General features: G+C 39.7%; 1 protein-coding gene across 2 annotated transcripts in view; it reads right to left on the bottom strand.

Moving 5' to 3' along the window:
• Nucleotides 1-23,524, bottom strand: part of Col4a6 (collagen type IV alpha 6 chain) — a 330,176-nt gene that overhangs the window by 78,767 nt on the left and 227,885 nt on the right. The gene's annotated exons all lie outside the window — the stretch shown is intronic.

The raw sequence follows: 23,524 nt of genomic DNA, 5'->3' as shown, positions 1-23,524 counted from the left end.
ATTAGCATATTACAATTCCTTAATAGACTATGGCTTGTGAAGATCAGGAGTTCAAACATTTCAGCAAGTCCCCCAGAGTCCTTTGATTCCTATGGCTCAATGCACGTCCGCTTCTTTCTCATTTTACTGCAAGAGAAAATGAAGTGTATGGGCAGCAGAGCCAGAGATGGGGCATCGGTACCGTGACCTCCATGGTCTACATTAGATTCTTAGGACTGCAGATGTGGAGAAGGCAGCATTGAGCAATATTTCAGAGAGTAAAGGTGACAAAAAATGTTGTTTTAGACTCACCTTGTTAAGTAAAATTGAGGGAGGTGCAAAGTTTGACTGCCGTTTTACTTGATATGGCCTCTGAGGGATCTCTACACTGACTTGAGGAGACAGAGAGCCTGTGGTGCGAGAGTATGAGTTCCTGTTTGGACCATTTGTACTTAAGAAGTCTTGGAACATCTGAGGCGAGGGACAACAATTGCTTTTGCACTAGCCTGAAAGATTTGAGAAGGCAAGGGATGCTGCAGCATCTTTGGACTGCAGTATCCAAGGTGTGGTGTGCACTAAAACAAAATTGGAGAAGAAAAGCCTAACTGCGAAATAAATGAAAATAGAAAATTAAATGTGCACATGGATTTATTTTAAAAGTTCCTCCAACTCTTATTAATTAGAGGAAAAATGAGATTGAATAATTATTGCTAGCCAGGAAAGTCCCCTGGAGCTCCTGAGGAATGGACTATAAAGATCCTCAAGCTCCAGTGCAGGTAGGAGGTGGCTTGGATTCTAAAAACCATCCTTAATTCACAACTGTAATTCTTATTCTTATCTTAGTTATAGGGTATGGGTTTGGGGTATGAAAACCGTGACAGAATCTGGCCAAAAGAGACTAGCCATATAATATGATAAGGCAAATATTAATGAATATTTGTTCGAGCACAGACATATTTAAGGGAATTTCTGCCCTTCCTCTGAGTCATCAGAATACTTTTGTGACACAGGCTGTGAGCACTAAGCAGGAAACGGTAAACCAATGGACTTTAAAGTCCCATAGCTACTCAGTGGTAGAGCTAGTGTTAGGGCTTTCCAATCAATTCTACGTTCCTTTATCAGAACAAATTGAGATGAGAAGAGTCAGGTCCCTTTAAGGTTATTTTTCAAGTAGCAGGCCTGAAGGAGTATCCTTGTGGTGGAAGGATGTTGGAAGTATTTGGCAACTAAAGAGTTTAGCTGGGCATGCTAGTGCACACCTGTAATCTTAGCACTTGAAAGGTAGAGGCAGGAGGATGAGGATCAAGGATATCATTGGCTACACAGGTAATGTAGTGTGAGGTCAACGGGGGGGGGGGCACAAGCAACCCCAACTCAAATGAATAAACAGACAAAACAATACAAATATTAAAAACCCAAATAGTAACAGCGTAAACAAAAACCTCCTCATATGGTTATACAGAATTTTGCCACCCACAAAGCTCTATTTTGATCTGATAACATCACATCATCCACATTTTGTCAGCCAGTAATAGGAATAACCCTTCCTATCTAAACAAACAAAGAACTGCACAAAGATTTTGTATATAGACAGTGATGGGCATTTATCAAAGAGTGAATCTCCCAAATTGTCTGTGTCACTGCAAAGGAAGAGGTAGGTATCAGAATCTGGCTCTCAACACATAGGTGAAAATACTTCTAGTTCTTCAGCTGCAATCAGTGTTTGAAAGAGCCAGCTCTGCCTGGCATGAAGACATGCATCTACAAGTTTTGTTTGCAGACACAGACACATAACCATTCCATTGGCTGTTGTCAGCATGTTGAAATGTTGGGAACGACAAATCCCAGAATGATAAATTTAACTCTTGCTATGCAACTCTTTCCATTGATACTCTCAGTTCTTTTTCCCACTTTTCTACATTGAACAATGCTCCAAGTACAGAAATAAAATCCACAGTAAGAGGTATTCAGGAAGGAAATGTTAATTTTTTATTGATATGAAAGATGTTTATCTCACTCCACCCCAATTTTTTCACTGGAACAAGAACTAAGAAACACAAGTGTACCAATAGAATTAATAAAGTCAGAAACAGTGACACTACCTAAATGTTATAAATTATTTCTTTTGTTCTGCAATCAAAATGTCCTCTTTAAGAAGCCTATGGCCCCTCGTGTCTCTAGCTGAATTCGTAGCAGAAGGTGGCCTAGTCGGCAATCATCGGGAAGAGAGGCCCCTTGGTCTTGCAAACTTTATATGCCTCAGTACAGGGGAACCCCAGGGCCAAGAAGTGGGAGTGAGTGGGTAGGGGAGCAGGGTGGGGGGAGGTATAGGGAATTTTTTTTTTTTTTTTTTGGTTTTCGAGACAGGGTTTCTCTGTATAGCCCTGGCTGTCCTGGAACTCACTTTGTAGACCAGGCTGGCCTTGAACTCAGAAATCCGCCTGCCTCTGCCTCCCAAGTACTGGGATGTAAATAAAGAAAATATAATAATAATAATAATAATAATAATAAAGCCTATGGCCAATGGGTAGTTTACCAGACTCTAGTAGGCATATTTTGATGCTCTAAGTGTCCCAATTGTTACATATTAATTTAGTAGAGGATGAGGGAATTTAGACATAATCTGCTTATTTTATAATGGGAGTATTTAGTTGTTAAATGCCAAACTCTCACTTATCCATGGGGAATGTCTGGATAGAGGTGAATGGCTTGATGAATCTGCAGGTCTGTCTTCTCCATGACCAGTTCTTAAATCAGTATCAGGAATCAAAACAGAACCAGCTTTCCTATAATTGAACACCGAAAGAACCAAAAAGTCAAACAAAATGGTAAATATGAGCAACATTTGATCATATAAATAGAAACAAAATAGACACCTCTGCAAGTATTACAAAGGCTTGAATAAGTCTGTACATTCCTTGGGATGTATGCATAGTCTATACAAAGAGTCCCCGTGTGTATGAGAAAATACATAGGGCCCTATTTGGCATGAAGATAACCTATAACTAGTACATTTGTTGCAAAGACATGGATTACTTAATTTGTTATCATTTTTTTTTCTGCTTAGTGTTCAGAAGAATACCTCAAGAATGATTGTGCAGGCCTATTTACAACTAAAATGCTTGCTAGCAAACATAGATTGTCACTTCTGCTTCTCTGAAAATCCTCCCATTTTAAAAACATGAGTTTTGTGTTCAAGTCCTCACTTGCAATTTCTTCCTGTATGATTTGGAGAAAGATTAATCTCTAGGCCTCTGTCTTCTCATCAACTAAATGGGTTATAATATCTGTCCTATTTTCTGTGATGCTTTGAGCATCTGGAGAGACACATATGAAAAGGAGCTGTGCATTCATCCCATTTGCAAAGCTTTGCTTTGGGGGCAAAAGAGAATAAGCAAAGTCCAATTTCAAAACAAAATTCTCATTTATTGGGCTCCTAAGGCAATAAGCCCTTAAATGACTAAAGATTCACAAGGAAGAGTTTTCAGCAGAAAAAGATTGAATGAAACAAGGAGCAGAATTTAAAGCAGTGAAAGGCAGGGACAAATGATCTGGCACAGGAATCTCATTATAGTTTTAAAGTGATTAGACTTAGTGCTAAAATATGTGGTTTATTTTTAAACATACAGTTTAATTACAAGTGAGAGCCAATGTTTTTTCTTTCAGTTTTTCTATCAAAACACCATGGTTCTATAATGAAAATCACAGCAGAATATAACCTGCCAGACATTTTTTGCTGTAGTGTGTCTAGTCCATTAGCTAAGGGATACTTGAAGTATTTTTCTCTGACAGTAAATTATCCTTCATTGTTTTACTACACAATCTTTGGGCTAATACTGAGCGGTGTGAGATGATTGCATCTGGACCCATGTTGGCTTCCTACATTTTCTGAAGAGACACTTTTGTGTTTTGGCAACTGAGTGGTAACAGACAGCAACCAACTACTGCTTCTTAAACAGGAGTATGGTAGAATCAAAGAAATTCCCTACCATGACTCACGTATTAAAGAACTCAGACATCTCTCAGGGGGAAACCATGAAAAGGGTATATTCACATAATCCCAGTGTAGTTCTTATGCAAATGAAAACCCTCTATTCTTTTAGAACTAGAGCAGTATTCATATTCATACTCAGGCAGATGAATAGATACATGTTCTAACCCCAATGCACATATATCCATGGGAGTCTGCTAAAGTGGTAAAGCTAGTGGTACTCTGACTTAGTTTACATTATACTTTCCAGCCAGCAGTGAATTGTTTTGTCTATTTTCTTTTGCTTGTAAAGAAAAAATGTTTTGGTTTTTGTTTGTTCATTGTTTTTACATCCTGACCACAGTTCCCCTTCCTCCTCTTCTCCCAATCCCTTCTCCACCAACTCCCCCCTACCCGCTGTTCCCCATCTACTCCCCCCCTCCTGTTTCAGTTCAGAGAAGGGCAGGCCTCTTATGAATATCAACCAAACATAACCATATCAAGTTGCAGTAAGATTAGGTACACCCCCTTGTGTTAAGGCTAGAAAGGACAATGTAGTATGAGAAGAAGTATCCCTAATACAAGCAGAAGAATGAATTTGAATTAAAAACAATGATGACTTACAGCTCTCCTTACCTTCTTCCCCTCCTACTTTATACAGTCATTCCTGTGGACTAGTAAAACTATCCAGATAGACATACCTAGGCCAAAGAGGAGACAGGAGTTGGGGTGGGGTCTGGAGAGAAAAGACTTTACATTTTTGATTTATTTTCATTTTACATGATGGGTAGTTGGAATCAAGTTCTGAATTCACAAGGAAGATAAGTCAGAAGCCACAGTAGATGTGGTATGAATGATGAATAGAAGTTCCAGAGTTCTTTGTGGCATTGCAACTAAAAGCTACACATCTGTATTGGAGAAGAGTTTCTTTTAGATTTCAAAAAGTGTTTTTCATATCCAGTACTCCATCTAATGATCAAAATGACCCTGTCCTAAGTATAAGAGAGAAAGTAATGAGTCCAAAGTGTTGAATAATGTACCTATGGGTATAAATATAGCTTATGTTAGCATAGATACATCTTAGTTCCAACCTAGTGCTCTTTCCACTACTCTTTTATTAAATGATGAGTCATGCCGACAAATTTTCACCAAGATTCCATGCAAAATTCTATCTAAAACCCTGGATGTAAAGCATGTTAAATCTTTAAAAAAATTCCTCTTTCTGGCCATTCAGAGCCACTCTTATTAAATAGCTATGTTGATACACAAAGGAACTGACATCCATCCATGCTGTCCCCTAAGAACTCATCAGTTTATGGATCAATCTCTATAATGTACAAACCATGATTCTATATGTTGGTTAGCTGATTCTATGTTAGTTACATTCTCCCAATGTGCTTGTGTTAGTTTGGATGAGAATGGCCCCATAGGTTCATATATTTGAATGCTTGGTCCTCAGTTAGTGGATCTATTTGGTAAATAAATAAATAAATAGGGAGTGTGGCTTCGTTGGAGGTAGTGTGTTATTTGGAGTGAGCTTTAGTGTCTCAAAGCTCATGACATTCCTAGTTACCTTTTTCACTTTGCCTTGTGGCTGTGGATCAGATGTAAGCTCTCTGCTTCTGCCCCAGTACCATGCTTGCCTGCCTGCTGCCATATTCCATGCCATGACAGTCATAGACTCTAAGCTTTTAATACTGAAAGCATAGCCTTAATTAGATGCTTCCTTTCATATGTTGCTTTGGTCATGGTTTCTCATTGCAGCAATAGAAAAGTAAGTAAGCATACACAATAGTGTCTGGATTTGGTGGTTGTTTATGGGATGGATTCCCAGGCAGTGCAGTCTCTGGATGGTCATTCCTTCAGTCTCCGCTCTGAACTTTGTCTCTGTAACTCCTTCTATGGGTATTTTGTTCCCCCTTCTAAGAAGGATCGAAGTAACCACATTTTGGTCTTCCTTCTTCTTGAGTTTCATGTGTTTTGCAAATTGTATCTTGGGTATTCTGAGCTTCTGGGCTAATATCCATTTATCAGTGAGTGCATATCATGTGTGTTCTTTTGTGATTGGGTTATTTCACTTCGGATGACAGGAGCCTGCTAAAGCTGTCTCCTGAGAGGTTCTGCCAGTGCCTGACAAATACAGAAGTGGATGCTCACAGCCATCCATGGGACAGAGCACAGGGTCCCCAATGAAGGAGCTAGAGAAAGTATACAAGGAGCTGAAGGGGTTTACAGCCCCATAGGAGGAACAACAATATGAACTAACCACTAACCCCAGAGCTCCCTGGGACTAAACCACAAATCAAAGAAAGCACATGGTGGGACTGGTGGCTCTAGCTGCATATGTAGCAGAGGCCTAGTCAGTCATCAATGGGAGGAGAAGCCTTTGGTCCTGTGAAGGTTCTATGCCCCATTATAGTGAAATGCCAGGGCCAGGAAGGCAGGAGTGGTCGGTTTGGGGAGCAGGGGTAGGGGATAGGGGATTTTTGGATGGGAAACTAGGAAAGGGGATAACATTTGAAATGTAAATAAAGAAAATATCTAATAAAAAATAAAAAAATTAAAAATAAATGTAAGAAAGATATAGATCTTTGTCCAACTCAGAAGAAAGATAAAATATATACACAATGGCCAAAGTGGGCAGGAGGGATATGATTCTGAGTTCAAGTACTGCTGATTGATTTGTTCTTGGAAATCTCATCCTTAAGTCCTTTGTACTAGAATGTGAAAGGCAATATGTAAAGAAAAGACTCAGGACAAGGTTCTTGAGTCCTCCCTACTAGAGAGTGAAAGGTGATTGTGAAGAAAAGACTCAGGGCAAGTCTTGGTAACTCAGAAGGAAGTGAAGAAAATTGGTTTCAAATTCATCTAAATTTCCTCAATGACCATAAGAACTGTAGTCAAAGGCAGAGAGAGAGGAAGTGGTTGAGCTGAGGGTGACTAAAATGCAGAGGACATGACAAGGTCACTGAGCAGAGTTAAGACATGCCAAGATAGAAAAGCAACTTTCATGCTGCAGTCTCATCAAAGAATCATGTTTTGTTCTTTACGTTTTGTGTATTCCTGCTTCCAATTGTTCATTGACTTTGGTCAGAACTCACTGTTGCTAACTGTTGACTTAGAGTGGGGAGCAACAAAGACACTTTCAACAATATGTCATGTGGCTCCCAGGTAAACAAGAGCTATGGACAATCTATTAACTATTTCAAGGGGGGGGGGGAATTGTGAAACGAGGGTGCTTACAGGAAGTAAATGGACTGGAACAGGAAACAGAAGAAGGCAAAATAGAAAGCAAAGCTTGCCAAAGGCCAGGACTTGTGAAAGAAAAAATTACTGAAAGGAGCTGGCTAGTTCAGGACCCCTCCTCCCCGCCCCATTTTCATTCTCTGGTTTTATGAGGATTTCAAAAAGCTTCTAGATCTGGTGCTGGCAATCTTTCAAATCTTAAAAAAGTTCACAGAGAACTACATACTTGTAAGGTCCCTGTGAAGCCTGCCTCAGCCAAGAGTGGCAACAATTGTCCCCTACAGCTGAGTGGAACACAAACCTCAGGGACTTTCCCCATCCAGGCTTTGAGTGCTTCAGACACTCAAATTGCTCCTTTGAGTGACAAAGACAGGCTTCTTTGTTAGTCTGGTTTCATTCAGTCTAAACAAGTGTAGAGGTTGGGGTGATGACAATTATGAGTCCATCTGGAAGGGAAGACTAGGCCAAGGGGCAAAAGGAGAAGAAAGGTGTAAATGGAGATATACCAAGGCTAGCTTCCAGTGAACTTTTGCCTGAAAGGCTGCTCTATGGCTTTTACTTCTTAGCAGTATAGTAGAGGAACTACCTTCCTCTCCTTGTATATTACTTTGTTTTCATCTTTAAACATGTTTTTATCTGTTTGGTACTAAAACCAACTAACCAGCCAACCAACCAACCAACCAACCAACCAAAAAAACCAACCAACCAACCATCCAACCAACCAACCAACCAACCAACCAACCAACCAACCAACCAACCAACCAAAAACCCTTTCTCCTCATAAGCTGCAACATCATTTCTCTATCACTTTTCGAGAACAAGCTGTTTGATAGACTAGTTGAAAAGTCCTTGACTCTCCTTCTGCCTTTCCCATTTTTCCCACTCCTGGCACTCTAGATTGATGAACACCTGTATCCTGATTGAATTCTTGGGGAAGTAACCAGTGAACATGCTAAGTTATGTTATATATAGACATTTTTGCAGTAATTGTTCCTTTTCTTTCTGAAACTTGTCTGGGCTTTCAATGCATTATCCCAGGGGCTCTTCAGGTATCTGTGTTCTCACAGCTCTTTTCTTTGGCCCCCACTATGCTGCTCAATAGATCTTGCCACTCACTTCTGATTTCATTCACCATCTGCCAATTCTACCGCCTCAGGTGTACACCTGAGATCACATACCCATCTGTTTCTCAGGCACTCTCAATTTCCAAGGCCACGCACACTTCCTTCTCATTGGTCTCATTAAGAGCCAATAAATGAAGCTTATCTCAGTCCATCATTAGATTGTACATAGAGAGTGACAACAGCCTCTGTATCCAACCATAGCTGCAATTCTTCAAACATTTTCTCTCTGGACAGCCATCTTCCTAGTTATGATCCTATTGTGGCCTTGTTCAAAAACTGAATCACACCTATTACTTTCAAATAAAACCTGAACTCTTTCAGCAGGCATTGAAAGCCCTTCAGTTTCCACCTGTTTTCACAGGCTTATATTCTATTAAATACCATTACTTGCCCTAGACTTCACACATAACTCTTTATTGATAACTTAAACCTGTCTTGTACTCTCCTACTGCCTGGCCTTGAAGCAACTGATTTACTTGCTAAAGACACTCTTGTCTTCCAGAACTCTCTAACCAACATTAATGATTTTATTTTCTGTAATTGTTGTGAATGGCCATTCCACATGTAGAAATGTATATGTATATATATATATATATATATATATATATATATATATATATATACATATATATATATTTGGTTTTTTGAGACAGGGTGTCTCTGTATAGTCTTGGCTGTCCTGGAATTCACTCTGTAAACCAGGCTGGCCTCAAACTCAGAAATCTGCCTTCCTCTGCCTCCCAAGTGCTGGGATTAAAGGCGTGTACCACCACGCCCCGCATCTTGGATTAAAATTCTAAATTTCTGTTTCCTAAGTAATGCTTAGAACATCCAAAGATTGTCTTTTGTCTAGTATACTTTTCTTTCCAAAGAAAGTACTTTGCCAAAGTAATGGCTCACTGAATACTGGTTAACTGAATTGAGAATACTTTATGAACACTTAATTGAATTGAGGAGACTATCAATTATACTATAAGGCTTTGGAAATTATTATCCATGTAATTTTATGGCAACAACACCATGTGATTTTCATTTAAAACTAAATTAGTAACGTTCTTTCAAATTAAATACTGGGTAAAAGTAAAATTTAAATTATTAATATGTTTTTTTATTTTTAAAGCATACTAATCATACATACATACACACATATGTAAAAAGGTCTAGATATAAACACATAGAAATACATACACTCATGCACACACACACACACACACACACACACACACACACACACACAGATATATCTGTCTCCTAACCAGTAACAATAACACCTAGTATTAACTGAGTCAGGCTGGCATTAAGCATCCAAAAGGATGGTTTTATTGAATACCACCCCACAAAAACTACTCTTGGCAGTGCTTTATCTATGAAGAAAATGAAGCAATGAAGGTTAGATAAATACACATTCACTTATTTGAAAAGTGATAGAAGCACTGTTCAAACTAAGGGAATATGAGTACTGATTCTAAATGTGAAAGCACTGTCTTCAGTGCATGTATGTGTACGCATGAATGTAGTGCACACAAAGTTCAGAAATGGGCACTGAATCCCCTGTAACCAGAGCTACCGGTGGCTGTAAGCTACTGCACGCTGAGTCTGATTCCTCTGTGAGAATAGGAAGTGCTCTTAACCACTGTGCCACCTTTCCAGCTCAAGATTATGCATTGTTTTTCTCTTTGCTTTCTTTTCTTGTTAATTAATTTATTTATATTTTTATTTTAATTAACTTATTTTTTACAGTCCATATTTTATTCCCCTCTCCCGATCCACCCTCTGTTCCACATCCCATACCTCCTCCCCATCCCCTACCCCACCTGACTTCTAAATTCACTGGGGCCTCCAGTCTCTTGAGGGTTAGGTGCATCATCTCTGAATGAACACAGACCTGGCAGTCTGCTGATGTATGTGTGTTGGGGGCCTCATATCAGCTGGTGTATGCTGCCTGTTGGTGGTCCAGTGTTTGAAAGATTTCGGGGGTCCAGATTAATTGAGACTGTTGGTCCTCCTACAGGATCGACCTTCTCCTCAGCTTCTTTCAGCCTTCCCTAATTCAACAATAGGGGTCAGCTTCTTCTGTCCATTGGTTGAGTGCAAATATCTGCATCTGACTCTTTCAGCTGTTTGTTGGGTCTTTTGGAGGGCAATCATGCTAGGTCGCTTTTTGTGAGCGCTCCATAGCCTCAGTAATAGTGTCAGGCCTCAGGACCTCCCCTTGGGCCTGTCATTGGACCTTCTTTTCCTCAGGCACCTCTCCATTTCCATCCCTGTAATTCTTTCAGACAGGAACAATTATGGGTCAGAGATGTGACTGTGGGATGGCAACCCAATCCCTCACTTGATGTCCTGTCTTCCTGCTGCAGGTGAGCTCTATAAGTTCCCTCTCCCTACTGTCAGGCATTTCATCTAAGGTCCCTTCCTTTGAGTCCTGAGAGTCTCTCACCTCCCAGGTCTCTGGTGCATTCTGGAGGGTCCCCCCAACCTCTTACCTCCCAAGGTTGCCTGTTTCCATTCTTCCTGCTGGCCCTCAGGGCTTCAGTCCTTCTCCCTTACCCAAAACAAGATTAGGTCCCCCCTCTTCCCCCTACAGTCCACTTTTCCTCCCAGGTCCCTCCCTCCCTCCCCACTTGTGATTGCTTTCTTCTCTATCCTAAGTGGGACTGAGGCATCCTCACTTGGGCACTTCAGCTTGTTGACCTTTTTGAGTTCTGTGGACTACATCTTGGGTATTCTGTACATTTTGGGGATAATATCCACTAATTAGTGAGTACATACCATGCATGTCCTTTTGGATCTGAGTTACCTCAATCAGGATGATATTTTCTAGTTCCATTCATTTGCCTGCAAAACTCAGATTGTCCTTGTTCTTAATAGCTGAGTAATATTCCATTGTGTACAGATTGGGAAAAATCTTCCCTAACCCTACATCTGGGAGAGGGCTAATATCCAAAATATATAAAGAACTCAAGAAGCTAACCACTAAAAACCCAAATCAAAAAAATGGGGTATAGAACTAAACTGAGAATTCACAACAGAGGAATCTCAAATGGCTGAGAAGCACCTAAAGAAATGTTCAAAGTCCTTATTGATTAGAGAAACGCAATTCAAAATGACCCTGAGATTCCACCTTATACCAATCAGAGTGGCTAAGATCAAAATCTTAGGTGACAACATATGTTGGTGAGGATGTGGAGAAAAAGGAACACTCCTCCATTGTTGGTAGGATTGCAAACTGGGACAACCACTCTGGAAATCACTCTGGAGGTTCCTTAGCAAATTGGAAATAGATCTACCTGAAAACCCAGCAGTACCACTTTTGGGAATAACCCAAAAGATGCCCCACCATGCCACAGGGGCATGTATTCTACTGTGTTCACAGCGGCTTTATTTGTGATAGCTAGAAGTTGGAAACAACTTAAATGTCCCACAACAGAAGAAAGGATACAGAAAATGTGGTTCATTTACACAATGGAATATTTATTTACATTTTAAATTCTCTCTCCCTTCCCAGTCTCCATGAACCCCCTTAAACCCACCACACCCTCGCGGTTTGCCTCTAAGAGGGTGTTTCCCCACCCATCAACCCTCTCCTTCCTCACCTCTCTAGCATCCCCCTTCTCTAGGGAATCAAGCCTCTACAAGACCAAGTGCCTCCCCTCCCATTGATGCCAGATAAGGCACTCCTCTTCTACATATGTAGCAGGAGTCACATACCAGGCCCTATATACTCTTTGGTTCATGGCTTAGTCCCTGGGAACTCTGTGGGGTCCAGGTTAGTTGATATTGTTGTTCTTCCCATGGGGTTGCAATATCCTTCAGTTCCTTCAGTTTCCCCTGTACCAATGGGTTCCAGGATGTTTCCTACTTTCTCTTCCTTTATCACTATGCTGAACTACTTTCCAGTGTGCATGTGTGTGTGTGTGTGTGTGTGTGTGTGTGTGTGTGTGTGTGTGTGTGTGTGTGTGTGTGAATGTGTGTCTTTGAAGCCTGGGAGACTGGGAGAACAATGCTCTCTTGGCTGTTCTTTTTAGAAAGCATATATCTTTGTGAGGAGCATTTTGTTGCCCTTCAGCTGCAATCATTTTTAAGACTCTTTACCTGGAAGCTCCGGAGCAGAAAGGAATTAAGCTCCTCCTGTCTTTCTGCCAGATTGTTCCTATGGTCTAACTTCTTTTCTTTCTAAACTAATGGGTTGAAATACAGTTCATAATTTTAAGCTTTTAAAAAGAATAACATTAGACTTATAGAAAATGCAGAAATTAGAATTCTACTATCACCCTCATCTCCATCACCTGACTTGTCTTTGCACAACCATTATACATTTCCTAAATCTAAGAAGTTAACATTGGTATAATACTATTAACACTCCACTCTATTCACATTTTTAACAGCTTTATATGCATGCTTTCTGTACTAGAGAATCCAAATGAGGATTCTGTACCACAATAAGCAAAATTCATTTACATTTTAAATTGTGGTTACATACATAACATTCTCCCTCTTAGCTGTGCTTAAATGCATAGTTCTGTGTCGTTAAGTCCATTTATATTGGGCAACCATCACTACCATTCATCATATTTTTAATGTTCCACAACTGAAACTAGTGAAGTGCATTTTTATAACAACAAAGAAAATATGTAGTCCAGTGTAGCAGGAGCCAAAGAGAAATACTGCTATGCAATTAACAACTAAGTTGTAATAAGACCAGACAAAGGAATTGATTCATAATGGGAACCATGGAAACAGCTAAATATGAGTGGTTCATGTAGAAACATCTAGACTAGTTTAATGGCAAACTCTCCTAAAAAAACAAGTCTTTGGCAATATTCAGCTAAGCATAATAAGTGGAATCCATAGCCCAAACAAGAAGCTGCGAATGTTTTTTCAGAGAAGACAGTTTTGTGAAACTAATCCAAAAGGAAAAAGATCACTAAGAGGAGCATGGAGACTCTGTTTTTAGAAGAGAATCTTCAACCTTCATTTGATATATTTTCTGGAAGTTACCCAGCACTCTGCTTGGTACTTGAGTGAGTGATGAGGTGCCCAGTATGGATGTCTTTAGTGGTTCCCATGAACCTACCAGCATACCATTCACATATTCTATTCCATCAAGCAACTGTCAGAAGACCATACTGTCAGTTACCTGGTACTAGGGACAATCTTATAGTGACTAGTGAGATCACATAGCTATTGTTGCAAGCATTTGACTACATAACGAAGAAAGAAAGATGATCTAGTGTAGGAACATGTTAGAAATTCTCAGTCAGTGCTTCTTGGGATAGTACTGTGCCCATGAATCACCTAGGGATCTCATTAAAGCACAGGTTCCCATTCAATAAGTTAAGGGTGATATCTAAGGCTCTGTACTTCTAACAAGCTCCCAGGTGATGCTGACATAACTGATCAATGGGTTTCATTCTAGTAGCAAAGAAGAAAACTAATATCTTAAAACTTGGCTTCATACTGGAATCACCTAGAAGCTTAAAAAAATTACTCATTCCAGGTTTCATTTCTAGAGGCTCTGATTTGACTTTCTCACTCAGGGCATGTTATGGACTGAATGGTATTTCCCTCAAATTCACATGTTGAGGATTTAACCCTGAATGTGGCTATACTAAAGACAGGACCTTTACTGAAGAGATTCAGGTTAAATGAGATTATAATGTAGAACACTGAACATACTAGGCATCAGACCTGTCTCCTGCATAAGAACACAACAGGAAGATAATTGTCTTACAAAGTGAGGAAGAAAGCACTCTCCAAACTTTTGCCGTGCTTCCATGCTGGTCTTAAATATCCACTCTTCAGAACAATAAGAAAAATTAACTTCAATTACTTAAACCATATAGTATTGTCTTAGTCAGGGTTTCTATTCCTGCACAAACATCATGACCAGGAAGCAAGTTTGGGAGGAAAGGGTTTATTCAGCTTATACTTCCATACTGCTGTTCATCACCAAGGAAGTCAGGACTGGAACTCAAGCAGGTCAGGGAGCAGGAGCTGATGCAGAGGCCATGGAGGGATGTATTTTACTGGCTTGCTCAGCCTGCTCTCTTATAGAACCAAGACTACCAGCCCAGAGATGGTCCCACCCACAAGGAGCCTTTCCCCCTTGATCACTAATTGAGAAAATGCCTTACAGATGGATCTCATGGAGGAATTTCCTCAAATGAAGCTCCTTTCTCTGTGATAACTCCAGTTGTGTCAAGTTGACACAAAACTAGCCAGTACAAGTATGTAATTGCCTAAAATAGGATATGACCTAGCTGTTGAAACTCTCCTGGTGATTCTAATGTACAATTGGAACATCCAAAGCTACACCCTAAATAATTGAAGTGAACAAGTTATCAAAGGTGCAGTCATTCATGCACCCACATTATCACAAACATTAATAAATTTTCTTGTCAAAACATCAACTTGTAGCTGGGCGTGGTGGCGCACGCCTTTAATCCCAGCACTCGGGAGGCAGAGGCAGGCGGATTTCTGAGTTCTAGGCCAGCCTGGTCTACAAAGTGAGTGCCAGGACAGCCAGGGCTACACAGAGAAACCCTGTCTCGAAAACCCCCCCCCAAAAAAAAAACCCAAAAAAAACAAAAAAAAAACCCATCAACTTGTATCACCACTTTGTAGTTGAGACAGTCTCGTTTGGTCCATGCTGGCCTCAAATTCTTGTAGCCAAGGATGACCGTAACTCCTTTCTGATCCTCTTGTGTCCTCCTTCCAAGTGCTGGGATTATGAGTGCATCCATCATGCCTGGAATCACATGACCAATTCATTCCAGGATAGATAAAAGCCCCTCTCCTGTTTAATGGAGTCATGGAGTCATATCTACCATGGACATGTGTACCTTCCTCAAAACTCTTACAGTTCATGTGATGTCTACAAAGAGATGGTGCTCATATTACCTTGGAGTTCTGACTATGGACAGTGTTATGATTTGTATCTTCTGTTTGCTGGCTGCACTCTGGATGTGACTGCCTTTCCACTCAGCATGTGGGAATCTCATGAAAAATGAACCATTCCCCTACGTTTTGCCAACATTTTTGCTTCCCTTCTGGGAGAACAATAGGAGAGCTATTTCCCACTATTCTCAGATCACATCAAGCATCTTTGTACTTCCATAACATTTGTAAGTTCACTTTTAAGGAGCATTTGATTTGAGAGGCCAAGGATCAACATTGAGTATGGTCAGGAAAGAATAGACTTGATTCAAATCAAGACTTTTACAGAAAAATCAATGGATGAGAGCAAATGAGTCGAAATCTCTCATCAGACATTTAAAAATTATAAAAACATTCTAGAGGAACTCAGTTTCTTCAGGCTATGCTTGGGCTAACAAATTATACCACATTGCCTCAAGTTCAGGGCATCTGAACATAGACACCTGTGCACTTGCCCCATTGAAAGACACAGCTGTTGAACATCTGATCTCAAAAGTGACCCCTAATCACTGTACCTTCTTTAAATGCTGAGAAGGTCGAGAGAAGCTTCACTTTGAAAGGGCTTTGGAAAAGAATTCAAAACTTGGTCAATATGGTAGTAGCATAGTGATTAGGTCATTAAAAGTGTTTGAAGGTGTTGAAGTGGTTAATATTGGTGAACTTCAGGTTGTCTCAACTTTCTGAAGCACATCAAAAAAGAAGAATGAAGATTCTTAACAGGTTTATGCTTTGGTAGATAGCTCCAAAAACTCGCCAGAAAAATAGCCAGCTTAAATGGTCATAGTACTTGGTTTAATCCAGAACAAAGACATGTCTACTTTCAGATGCATTTAATATACATTCTGGATGCATCAAGAAACAGTAAAAAAAAAAGATACTCGAGGAAGAACGTTCATATGCAACAAAATATAAGACCTCCATAAATTCTCAGATCCCAATTGTCAATGTTAAAATATTTTCTTTGCCTGTGACAGAAATAAGTTATGAGGGGCAAAAATCATGAAGGAAAATACATTAGAACATGTGATAAGATAAAAAAATTCCAAAATTTTATCACTCTACATATAATAAGTATTTTATCTTAACAGAAGAGCACATGTATATATGAGTATATGGTCACATGAGACTAGTTCAATAACATTATTATTGACCTTCTCCAAGAAGCCTCCTTCACCAATCTGAAATGTGATTCTCTCTCTTCACAGACATTTCCAATAGAAATTTCACCACTTTTGTTGCTAATTAGCCCAATTAAATAGCGCAGAGAATATACCATAATCAGTATTTTCAAGACTCACACTCAAGAGACTCTAGATCTGGTTACATGTGTTAGATCCCACCCTACTCCCATAAAGCTGTGGCTTATTGGTCAGTATCTTGGCATTTAGCAAAAACATCATGACCCTGCACATACCATGAAGTTGATCACTCAGCACAGTTATACGGAGAAGACAGGGGACTTCCTGTGAAATAATATTCTGTGGACATACATATGAACCCCCTTAACAGAAGGCACAGATTGCACATTTCAATATGTAAGTACATTTAAAGGGCAAACTTTATACCTTGTCTTCATAGGGTGCAGCTTTTCATAGTGGTATCAATTGTTATTTTGGCTACTGTTATATGAATTCAGGGTAGACCCCAAAGACTAAAAGGACAAACTTCAAACTCCAAAGCCTATAACATAGTCTGGATCATAGTTTGAATACATTCTAATTTCTCAGCAAACCAAAGTCTGGTGGAGGACCTAAGAATTGAGAGGTTAGTATAAATTTTGACAAAGGCTCTACCAGCATGCTAATTAATGGCATCAAAACAGCCAAGAAGGAGATAAACCTTTGCTGCTGCTGTCTTATTTCTTCTTCTTCTTCTTCTTCTTCTTCTTCTTCTTCTTCTTCTTCTTCTTCTTCTTCTTCTTCTTCTTCTTCTTCTTCTTCTTCTTCTTCTTCTTCTTCTTCTTCTCTGTTTCTGAAGCACTGATCATTTGAGCGCCTCTCTGAACAACTGGGTGGGAAATGATTGTCTTTCCTACTATCTCCAAATAGGTCTGGGACCATTAATTGTTCTATCTCCATTTTCTGCATGTCTTTCCTGTCTGATAGTGTCATATCTATATTGGCACTTCTGCAGTGTCAATTAGCAGCACTTACTAGCTAATATGCTCATGGGAAGATAGCCTCTTTAGGCATCAGTTGTCTTACCTTCTGTTTGGGGATAGTGGAGGCATGCTTGGGATAGATTAGTCAACATTGTTATAAGGACTGGATGAGCTAATTCATTTGTATCAGTTAAAGTTCTTGACTGTAAGCAACAGAAATTAACTCTGCATGTATATATATATATATATATGCAGCAGAGGTGGCCATACTCTTTCTGCTAATGGCCAGATAGTAAATATTTTCAGCTCTCCAGGCCATACTATATCTGATGTAACTATTCAAGTCTTCCATTGTAGTACAAAAGCAGCCAGAGAAAATATTCATGTGTCTATGTATGATGGTGATCTAAAACCCCTTTATTCAGATAAAACCTTAATAGGCTAGATTTGTAGTTGCCAATCTGCAACATAAAGACTTCCAGAATGGGTGAATGAATGACAGAATCTGGCCAGAGTATCATTGTCACAACTAACACTGCCTAATACTGTGATTGAATTTTGTCTCACCATATTAGCTTCAGTTGGTTCAGACTGCAAGTCCTGCATCTTGTTGACTCAGAATAAGTCCTGTGCCCACATTCTAGTCAGTCAAAGACAGAGATAGGGAGTATCTGGCTTCTACTATGAGATGCAGGATCCAACTTTACACTAAATGTCACATAATTGGAGAATCTTTCCAAACCTGAAAGACAGTTGGATGCTAAGCAATTACAAATGACAAATACCCACGATGTCCCACAAAGTTCTTGGCATACTGTCTTCCACACAGAAAGTTTTCAGTGATTATAACAGCAGGAATGGCAAAACTTATCTTAGCAATCAGAGAGTTGGCACAGTGCCTGATTCACATGGGTGCCTGGCACCAAAATGCCTACTGTGGTTATTCCTTCTCATAACTGCCCTACTCCCAGTTCCCAAACTGAGTTTTAAAGCCAATTATTCCCTTTAATTTTATCCTCCGATTTCCCATTGCCTGCAGACCATTTTTATGGAGATGGTAGACTGTCCCTTGAACCAGTTTATAATCCTGAATACTCATTGCCCTTCTTTTTCCTACATAAAACTTGAGGCCTCAGACATACTTCCTGTCATTACATCTGCACTTCTGGCATGAGGCATGCAAATAGTTTACAAATGTGTCTTCTTGTTTCTAGTTTCTGCTTCTGTTATCCCGCACTGTTGTCAACTCACTTCATGCAAAGAGGCAGAGTCTCTGGAAGTGAAGTGTACAGGCCAGCAAACTACTCAGAAACCTCTGGTGCCTTTGTCTATTCAGAGCAAATTACACTGAGGTTTCAAAATGGGCTTCAGAGGCTCCACGGCCTCCCTGAAGACTGTATGAAGAAGTGAAACATCCATGCATGATTTTTGGTGACAGGAAAGGAGATATGTAACTTTCACCAGACTCTCAAAAGAATTCATGGTACCATATATTTAACTGATGACCTAAGGTGGTGGCATAACTTTTGTGTGTGTTTTATAATGTACTAGTTTTATAATATATTAATATATTAGTATAAGTATTATATATATAATTGAGGCATGTTCATTTTTGTCACAAATATTTTGAGAATACTATTAAAAAGGGTCAAATGAAAAGTCCTCTGCTCTTCACTCTCTGGTAATGAAGCTATCTCTTTCTATTCTTTTTTCTTATAAAAATTTAAATTTATTTTATGTGTATGGGTGATGTGTGTGTGTGTGTGTGTGTGTGTGTGTGTGTGTGTGTGTCTGCTCATCACTTGTGTGCCTGGCTCCCTGGCTCCCTGGCTCCCAGGGAGGCCAGGAGAGGGTGTTAGATTCCTCCCTGGAGGTGGAGTTACAGAAGATAGTGAACAGTCATTATGGGTGCTGTAATTGAATTCAGTCACAAAATATAGCCAAAACTCCTAACTGCTGAGCCCTCTCTAGCCTTTACCCTTATCTCTTATTTGAGTCCTCCATACATATTACAGGTTCGTTCTCAGGTCTAAAACAAGGTTTGTGTGCTGTGTATGAAGTCATTCTCTTCTGTATACACTAAAACTATACTCCTTTTTCAAGGTTTTAGGCAAATTCCTACCTTTATTCAAAAGCCCAACTGGATTGTTCCATCTGAAACACCCAGTGCAAGCCTTTCTCTACAGTACTTGTCACCAAACTTAACTGTGTCCTTTGCATGTTTTACAGACTTATCTCCCACAACTAGAAAGTATACTTGTGGAGTGCAGAAAGATTAGATACTGCCTCTGTGTGGCCTGGTACAGAAGAGTAGGGAATCAGAATAAATATAGGTTTTTCCCAGAGAGAAAAGGAGCAGAACATTAGAAACTTGTAAAGAGGGATAGGTCAGCTGAAAAGTGTGGGAAAGAATGGAGGGAGGCATCATGCTCATTAAAGGAAGACTGTAGAAATACTTTCCATATCCTTTATAGGACCTACCACAGAGCTTGAATTAGTGTTTGACAAAGACTCCCTGAATGGAGACAAAGCAATAAGCAGCTTGCAATGCAATGGAATGGACTCTTCCCATGTTTCTTCCAATTATAAAGCTATTGGCTGGCAGGTGAACGAACTCCCATGAAGTAATACTGATGATCTAGAAACCAGGTGTCAAAGAGGAAAAGTCCAAGCAAAATCCTGTTCTGTCACCTCATAGAACTTTGTCCTTCTAGTCTATTTCTCCAGGGGTCTCAGTTTTCTGTTGAGACTAATTTGACAAATGTATTTCAGGGGAAAGTATTAATGACTGGTAATGTATTTAATGCATAACCTCATTCCAGATAATGGCTGAAAAACCATAAGGGAGAACTTCGCTGGAGTGCTAGAGAATTATCAGTGTAGGCACTAACAGGATCTGGGGGAGAGCTAGGCTTGGTGTTTTCTTATATACTGCACATCACATTCCAAAATATGAAGAGTCAAAAAAAACAAAACAAAACAGGTAAGTAGGGCATCAGGAATTTCTTACCACACCAAGAGACCTTCAAAGTGTCTCTCTGAGGTCAGAGAAAGCTCTGTAGTCCTATTGACTAAATTTCTCTCTGGTGTTGCTTGCCTCCCCTAACATTTGCCTCCTCCTTTCCAGGAGCCTGCAGTTGTATAAAATACAATCCGTGGTTAAAATATCCTTTATTTTAAGTTCCAGGTGGTTTGCAAGACATGAAACTCGAAATACAATATCTCAAAATCCCAATAACTCTATGTTTGAAGCTAGATTTACTGTGATGGGTCATGACCCCAAGACTGGAAAATTGTGCAAATGAAACTTCAGGATCGTAGAAAGTCGGGCCCTTCCCATCTCTGTTTGGCAGGAAGTACAGAGGATCAGAGAAAAAGCCAGCTGGTCAGGTCAGGAAATTGTAAATTTCCAAACAATTTCCAATTAGCTTTCAAGTATTTTCTCGATGTGGAGCACTGCATTTTACTTAGTCTTTTGGAAGCTATTGTAAAGGAGCTTTGGTAGCTACAAAGATTAAAAACTCCCAACAACTTTGAGAGGGATCCAGTAGGAGGAAAATAACGTGTAGTGTTTAAAAACTCCCCTTTACTACCAAGTGGTGGGTGAGCATCAGGCAAACATCCTGAGATGAACTCTATCTATCTCAATTCCTCATGGCTACAGTTTATAAAATAATTACTTCTAACTCCCTTGTCATTACTTACAGGATCTAAAGAAATTCATGGGCTGCCAACCTTTCCCTGAAGCACCATTCTTTTGTGCACATAGTCTCCTAGTTCAGTCTGCTCACTCTCTGGAGGACAGGAGCCTTTGTCTAGAAAATCCTTTCCTCTATAGTATAATCAGGGCTGAAGTGACTCCCTGGACCTGTAGAACCCCTCCCAATGCCCATACTTCCTGCCTTGAGAGCTTAGAATTCATGACCTAGCAGATGAATGAATTACACACTTGGTCAGAGATTAAGCCAGGTCCTTTGTAAGGCAACCTCTGAGGTCCGGGGGAAGATTTGACCTGTCAGGATCTGTGTTCATCTTGCCTTGATGAGAGCCAGAGCAAAGCAGTACTGGCTGTACAGTCCCACACCCTGGGGTGTGAGAATCAGCAAATTGCAGAGGAGTTGGCTATTGTCCTTTTTTTTTTTTTCATTGTCCAGAGCCCAGGCTACACGGTTTAGTGGATTCTCACTCTAGAGGGTGAGCTCATCTCTTGTCAGGCAAGCCAAGAAGGAAAGGCCTCCTCAGCAGAGCTTCTACTCTAAAGGGAGTTTGGTCTACCCAGAATCCTATTTGGGGAAAGGGGATCTGAGATGAGAAGAGAACTTTTCTTCCTTGGTTTTCAACCTAAAGATTTAGGTACAACTAGTAGACTGAGAATATCACTTGAACAAAAAACTCCACTTTGAACTGGCTCCTTAACACTCCAACTATGTATTCTGGGAAGGTAAATCACTTCAAAACAAAAATCTCCTCAGTTGCCTGCAGGATAAAACTCCTGCATTAGTGCACTCCTCATGTTAACCTTATGTCTGCTCCAGTGTATCTTCCTCAGGGACAATTACCCCAACGCCCTAAACAATTTCAGATTCTCATGCTATGGTCTCCAATCTTAGTGTTACCATAATTTGTCTATATTTAATTTATTCATCTAGTCAATAAATCATTATTTCACATTTACTGGCTTAGGTCCAGGCTCTGTAGCTACAATAGTTAATGAAACTGACAAAGTTCCCTGTCATCATGTACCTTCCTTCATAGTAGATGAGACAAAAGAATGGTAACAGTAAATTAAAGTCCAAGTTTGAAATTTTATGACCACAATATTTTACTTGAATATTCTATGATGTTCATGAATAGCTAATTATTTCTCCTTCTTTCTAGTTTAAATAAATCTGACATTATCCCACAACAACAAAATGGTCATGAACAAAAGAATCATCTTTTATCTGTTGTCACTGTTACGTCAACAAACACATGCACTACTCCTTTTTTTTTTTTAATTTTTTTTGTCTGTGCTAGGGATCCAAACATTGCACTGTTTGCACCTTGATAATAACATTTACGTTTGTGAATTGTGATGATTAATGTCCTGGGCTCCTGTTACCCAGTAGTTACCTACCCAAAGGGAAGTACTATGCCTGAATCATATTTGCATTCCCTAGAACCTGACCAGATGTTTAAGAACTATTTGTTGAAATGAAAATCCCGGATCCCTATCACCAGTGTTGAGGCCTTTCAGTGATTTTCATGTAGAGTCTAGGAAGAACAGATAACAATGATGCACCCTTGCCAGTTGAGTCCAGGTCAGGCTGGGATAGATCACTAAGCCCCCTCTCAGCCCATTGGGAGTATTGTTCTATGATTTGTGAGTTTCTGTGAGCCCTGTCATTTATTTGCTCAAGGCAGTTATTGGAGATTATAACAAATCTAATGAGAACTCTTGGAGAATAGACTCTAGACATTTACGGAATTGTTTGATCCACTAAAGTCTAAGGGGGAAAACATTTATTAAAAAAAGATCTTCCAAATAGCTAGAGGCAACATTCTTGCCTCATAAAGCACAGATAAGTAGAGATGACACAAAATATTTCTTGGTTGTTTGAAGACTACCTGGATCTCTGAGTCATTTCCTTGTAGAACATTTTCCACTGTCTATAAGTTGCTTAATTTGCTCCCAGGGATATACCCCAATTTTTTATGGATAATTTTTCTGATCATATATAATTCTCCCTAAAAAAATAATATCACAAAAACTCCAGGTAGCAACAAACTATCACTAAGACTTTGGTGGGTGTCTGTAATCTTAGTCTCACACTTAAATTTAAGGCAAATCACTTTCAGTATTCTCAGATGTAGCTAAGTAAAGTCTCAACAACAGAGGTCCTGGATAGCTGCAAGATTCCAGGAAACTGTTTTTACAGTTCTAGTCCTAATATAGTAGAAATCAATTTGCTGATATACAAGAAGAATAATGATCCCTTCTTAAGGAAGAAAAGTTTTGTTTGGATCCTCACATTACACAGTTCACAGACTTTAATAAATCTTGTAACAGCAGTTGTGGTAACACCAGTGAGCACTGTGAATACATATATGCTGGTAAGCTCTCTTTATCCAGGAGAGCTGTGTAGAATATTAGATGCTTCAGAAATTGATATATGCCAGGGTTGT

The sequence above is a fragment of the Mus caroli genome, unplaced genomic scaffold, assembly GCF_978045245.1.
Source record: "Mus caroli unplaced genomic scaffold, Mus_caroli_1 scaffold_5, whole genome shotgun sequence".
In the NCBI taxonomy this organism is placed as follows: Eukaryota; Metazoa; Chordata; class Mammalia; order Rodentia; family Muridae; genus Mus; species Mus caroli.
The sequence above is the reverse complement of the archived record's forward strand: the minus strand, read 5'-3'. Positions and strand labels throughout refer to the sequence as shown.